Source organism: Elephas maximus, chromosome 4 (assembly GCF_024166365.1).
Source record: "Elephas maximus indicus isolate mEleMax1 chromosome 4, mEleMax1 primary haplotype, whole genome shotgun sequence".
Taxonomy (NCBI): domain Eukaryota; kingdom Metazoa; phylum Chordata; class Mammalia; order Proboscidea; family Elephantidae; genus Elephas; species Elephas maximus.
Genome location: NC_064822.1, coordinates 119,564,368 through 119,570,890, shown reverse-complemented (window position 1 = coordinate 119,570,890; position 6,523 = coordinate 119,564,368).

The following is a 6,523-nucleotide window of genomic DNA, read 5'->3' as shown; positions in this document are numbered from 1 at the left end:
AGGTAGCTATCCTCCAAATTTCTTAACATAAATGAGTGATCATTTCCAACACTGCATCCGTTTGTTGAAATATATCAATTGGTATTCCATCAATTTCTGGAGCCTTGTTTTTCGCCATTCCCTTCACTGTAGCTTGGAGTTCTTCCTCATCACCATCGGTTCTTGGTCATATGCCACCTCCTAAAATGGTTGAATATTGACCAATTATTTTTGTTACAGTTACTGTATATTCCATCCATCTTCAGTGAGTTAAACTCACAAAAGAGGAAAAGTGATTATAAAACAAAGTTAGATGGTAAGGAATGCGTCATGTGATCTGGGACCCTGGAATCACTGCTTGCTCACTGGGCTGAACTGGAGAGGGCTGATGTGGTGCTCATGCCTGCTGGAGTCAGAGGGTGCTGCTGAGTTCCTCAGTGTGCCTGATATAAGCTGCTTAGCCCTGAGAAACAGCTCGATTTTCTTCCCTTAATAACAAAACCTTAAAGCATGTAGCACGATATAGTTGAGGTAGGAGTGATTTTGCTTATTATTCAGGAGAAATAAACTAAAATGTTGAGTGAGATTAGGTGATTTGCCCCCAGGTCACCCAATTATCAGTGGCAGAGTTGAGTTTTAAAATCCAAGCTCCTTTTTGTTCATTCATGCTACTCATGCTGTAAAGTTCTAGCATGTCAATAGAAAATACAATTTTTTTTTCCTATTCTTTTGACTTAATAAAATGTGATTACTCTCTCATGACTTTTCCTCATCCTATCTGTGTCAGTGAGCCAGAGTGAAGATTTTCAGTAGGAAATAGTTCTATAATTCTGTATCAGACATAAATGGACACAGCTTCCAGATATAATGAGGAAATGCATTTTGCAGATGGGTGGTCTGTGGTTTACATGCAGGGTGCCAGATCACTTGATATATGGATATTAGGATAGATGGGAAAGTGAGTTTTCTGTGCTTTGTAACTATGGTGCACCATTCTTCCATATGTAATATTAACATCTTAAAATGATTTTCTTCTCTCCAACACGGGACTATATTTTTCAAAAATTTCTAACAAACACGTTAAAAAACGGACTTCGTAACCCTGGTAACCATGAATTCTATATAGGCTATGGTAATGCCTCTTTATCACATTCTTTTAAAAAAGAATTGATTATGCAAAGACCAGTACATATCTGAATATGGCTCTTAGTTATATTTTGACATTTTTTCCATAAATAAATAAACGCTAAAAAAGAACATTATATCCAGACACAATCTTATTATTTGGCAACATTATTATTCATTGGAGCATCCATCTACATTAGCATTTTAGATGAAAAATTAGCCTTAGTATCCAATTCGACTTTAACAATCAAGCCTGGATGCAGTATATTGATTCAGAATTTTGAAACATCACCTTTCATCATATCATGTTGCAACAAAATGTTTAATGGCATGATGAGCCTGGCTTGAATATTTGATATGAATCATTTTTTTTTAAGTGTGATGGATCAGAATTGTCAAAAGGAAATGCAAAACATGAAAGATTTATCTAAAGACATCTACAAAAAAAGGCAGCACCTAATAGACTCTGTTGAGGAAGTGTCAGGGTTTCTGCTTCCTAGTGATGGAAGCAAGAGGTCTGTGAATGAGAAACTTTGTTCTGAAAGAATGGCTCCTCCAAAGCCCAGGAGTCAAATTGCCTCAGAATTTAAGTGTGTGTTCAGGAACAATAGGAAGAATAACTCCCTAGGAGAGGAGAGATCAAGGTTATACATACAGACGTTCCCTAATGATCCAGAGTCCTTTTACATCAGCTGACTGCTATTCCTGGGTTGTGAAGCAGAAGAAAGATCTAAGTGATAATGTGTGGCTGTGAATTACCTCTGCAGTTACGGTATTCTGATCCAGGCTGTTCTTGTTATTATGAGATCTGGAAGGCAGATAAAAAGGCGGGGAGTTGCCAGCTTTAGAGGCTAGACACACCGAGCTACTTCTCTAACTGTGAGTCATCCAGTACTTTGTCAACTAAAAAATCACTCTACCACTTACATTCCCTTGATATTTTCTGATGTAACTTTCAGTTTTCTGAATAACGATATGAGAGAGAGAGAGAGAAACCAGGACCTGGTCCTGGTTAAGGACTGTTATCTCCGTCAGATGTCTTGTTAAAAACACAAAATACTCTGTTTTGAACTAATTGGGATCAGGAATTGTACACACTAGATCATGCTCTCTCTGCCTTACTTTGTACCTTAGGGATGTTACCAAGAAATCTTTGATTCTTGGTGTTCTCTGCCAAAAATTAAAAGTTAAACTAGAATTTGTCTGAAGTACTCCTTTTGAATAATAATGATAATTGTTGTTGCTGTGTTCTGTCGAGTAAATTCCAACTCACTCACAGCAAACCCATGTGACAGAGTAGAACTGCCCCATAGGGCTTCTTAGGCTATACTCTTTATGGAAGAAGAACGCCAGGTGTTTTCTCCTGTGGAGTGACTGGTGGGTTCGAACCACTGACCTTAAGTTTATTGAGCAACCATTTATTTTCCAGGTTCTTTATATACACTATTTTAAGTCACTTGAATCAAGTTCTACAATCTCCTTTTTATAAATGAAATTATGAAGGCCTAAGAGAGATAAACAATTTATTCTTGTTGAGTAAGAGAGTGGTGACTCAGTCTTAGGCCTGTCTGGCTCCAAAGACTATACAAATTTTACTACACTGAGCCATACTATGGAAACCCCAGTGGTGTGTAGTGGTTAAGAGCTATGGCTGCTATCCAAAAGGTCTGCAGTTTGAATCCACCAGGTGCTCCTTGGAAACCCTATGGAACAGATCTAACCTGTCCTACAGGTTCGCCATGAGTTAGAATCGACTCAACGGCAACAAGTTTGTTTTTTTTTTTTTCGGTTTGGTAAACCATACTATCCCGCAAATAATAGATATTTAGTTAAATGGTGAAATAAATGATATTAACCCAATTTTACTTGAAAGCATGGGAATTTACCTTTTTTAAGGTTATGGGGGTGGGGGGTGTCTCTTGATTAGACAGTTTATGTTTAAATATCAACATACTTTCTTGGCCTAGGAGCCCTGGTGACACAGTGGTTAAGCTGGGCTACTAACTGAAAAGTCGGTGGTTCAAACATACCAGCTGTTCTGCAGGAGAAAGATGTGGCAAAGATTTATAGCCTTGGAAACCCTAGGGGGCACTTCTACTCTGCCCTGTAGGGTGGCTATGAGTCAGAATCGACTCAATGGCTGTAGGTTTGGTTTTAGGTTCCTGGCTTAGAGTCTGGTTCCATGGACACTGAATAGTCTGAATAAATGGAAGAACTGGTTGTGTTATCAACAGAGTAAATCACATTTCCCTTCTCAACCTATTGATTATAGTTGTATTTTACTTCTTCATGAATGTCAATCCCTTATTTCTTCATTCTTCGCAATGTGAACATCAATAGGAAAGAAAGAACATTAAAAGAAAATACAGCTTAACAGGCATAAGAAAAGAATGCACACTCATTTTTGGAAAATAATCCCAAATGATAGTCATAAAACCTCATCAACATCATCAAAGGGCATTCATTAGCACATCTTTCTGGTAAACCCAGTGGCAGACGTTACTAAATAAAAAGCTAGATACTTTACTAATGACAAGCTATTTGCTCTGCATGTTAAGTAATATGATCGTGTTAGAGTATATGACTTGAAGTCAAACAAACTCTGCTTCCAAATCCAGTAATATGACTCCAAGCAAATTCCTTAGCTTCTTCTTAAGAATGGGCAAAATTGTGGTTACTTGTATGTTTTTAATGATTATAACTAATATTAGTAAGTTTTTGGCAAATAATAAGTCCTCAGTAACTGGCATTTACTGTAGCGAGCAACTGGTTTAATCAATGATACCAATAAAACCAAAAAACCAAATGAGTTGCTGTAGAATTGATCTCAACTCATGGCATCCCTATGGGTTGCAGAGTAGAACTATGCTCCATAGGGTTTTCAAGGAAATATCTAAGCTCCTGGTTTTAAAGGGCTTTGGCTTCCTATGTGAAGAAAGCGATTAGTACTCGGCATAGCATCTCTGTTAAGTTTTAACGGGAAAATTTTGAAATATACAATCAGACTAAGTTCATCAAAATGTTTCCATGGATAACAGTCTGAGGAAGTACAAAATAAAATGAGTTATATTTTGTATTTTTATTAAAGATTTTTTTCCTCCTACGTATGTCTTTCAGGGACTATTATTACTTTACAGTAATTACAAAACTAATACGAATGATTTCTTGAATCTCTTTGCTAGAGGATCTGGCTCTAAATGAACTTATTTATAAAGTGGTAACTGACAGGAAGTGACACAGCAGCCACGGCTCAGAGTAGAAGGTAGCTAATTGTGACTGTAAGGTGCCATTCAGGAGCACACGAGCAGGAATATACCTGCGCTGACTAGACAAGGACTATAGAGCAAACTCGCTCTAAATAGCCACACAGTTTGAATCTAACCAAACATTATTACCTTTGCTTTCGATTTTTTTGGAATGCCGCCAAGGCCCTGTTGTTGTAACACTGCTGTGGTCTCTAGTTATTAACTTAATGCTGTAACCTGACTGTTTCCTAACTGGCATTAAAATTACTGAATCAAAACCCCTAACGTGTATATGCAAATGACTCAGGTTAAAAGCAAACCAGTGGGGAAATAGAGAGACTCAAATCCCCTTACTAATTTTAACTTCATATAGCACACAATTTTGAAATAATAGGAAGATCTCAAGAGTAATAATAATATACAGCAGCCAGCAAGTTTAGAGTAATAGCAAGAATCTCTTTGTTCCCTGGTTTAAATAAAACTAGCTTATAAATTAAAAAAAAAAATTCAGGTTTTTATTCTGTTTTAATCCTTGCAGTCTGGTTTAATCAATGATACCAATAAAACCAAATGAGTTGCCATAGAGTTGATTCCAACTCATGGCATCCCTATGCGTTGCAGAGTAGAACTATGCTCCATAGGGTTTTCAAGGATGTGACCTTTCAGAAACAGATAATAGGTCTTTCTTTCAAGGTGCTTTGGCTGGGTTCAAATCACCAACTTCTTGTTGTATTTGAACACTTTACTATTTGTGCCATGCAATAAACCAAAAACCAAACCCACTGCTATCGAGTCAATTCTGATTCACAGAATCATAGGACTGAGTAGAATTTCCCATAGGATTTCCGAGACTGCAAATCTTTAGAGAAGCAGACTGTCACATCTTTCTCCTATGGAGTGACTGGTAGGTTTGAACTGCCGACCATTCCATTAGCAGATGAGTGCTTTAACCACTACATCACCAGGGCTCCTGCACCATCCAATAAAACCCTAAAACCAAACCCGTTGCCATCAAGTCGATTTCCAACTCATATAGTAACCCTACAGGACAGAGTAGAACAGCACCATAGGGTTTCCAAAGAACAGCTGGTGGATTCAAACATTTTGGTTAGCAGCCAATCTCTTAACCACTATGCCACCAGGGCTCCGCACCACCCAATAAAAACTATAATTCTATACAGTCAGATCTAGGCTTTTAGCTCCAAAATAGGGATCCATTGCCTTCTCACATACCTTCAGTCATAGAGACTCCCTAAGGAGAACACTATTACCTGATCACCTTTGGTCTCTTGTGGCAAAGGTATTCAGTGAGATTCTTTGTTTCACAAGTAGTATTTTTATTAATAGCTAATGTTCCTGGGTGGTGCAAACAGTTAACACACTTGACTACTAACTGAAAAGTTGTCAGCTTCTCATTGCAAATAGTAGAAAGTGGAGTTTATCCAACCGATAGTATCTCACATCTCTGATGTAAAGGAAAAAATGCCCGATGGAGCAGTGGTTAAGCACTCATCTGCTAACTGGTGGGTCTGTGGTTTGAACCCATCAGCTGCTCTGTGGGGAAAAAGATGATAGCCTGCTTCCATAAAGATTACAGCCTTGGTAACCCTATGAGGCAGTTTTACTCTGTTCCATAGAGACCCTATGAGTTGGAATCAACTCAAGGGCAATGGGTTTTCAGGTAAGTAATATAATGAAAAAGTAAAACAAGGACTTAAGCATTGAACTACAAATCAGTCGAGCACAAGACTGTCTTTACAATACAAAGCATTGTGGACTCCTACGTGATAAAATTTATAGTTTACTTTTAATTATAAAACACATTTTTTTCTGTAATGTGCCCAAAGTAGGCATCCGAAAGAATTAATACACCAAAGATAGTACCTCCTTTCATTATCTAACAAGGGTGATTCTACTGGTGGAAAAATCAAGCTCAGTTTTCTGAACTATTGAAATTTTATGTGCTTTTACTATGCAGGTAAGAGTCCGAAGAATTAGCTCATCCTGCCAAAGTAGTCAAGTCTTCCTTCTATATGCCACCCATTGAGATTAAGCCCAACTCCTTTCAGAGAGTCTTTATTTTACACCAGAGGTTACTTTTTTCCAAACCAAAGTAAGAATACTAGTAACAATAATAAGTATAATAAAAATTCATAGCCATAATAATAATAGCC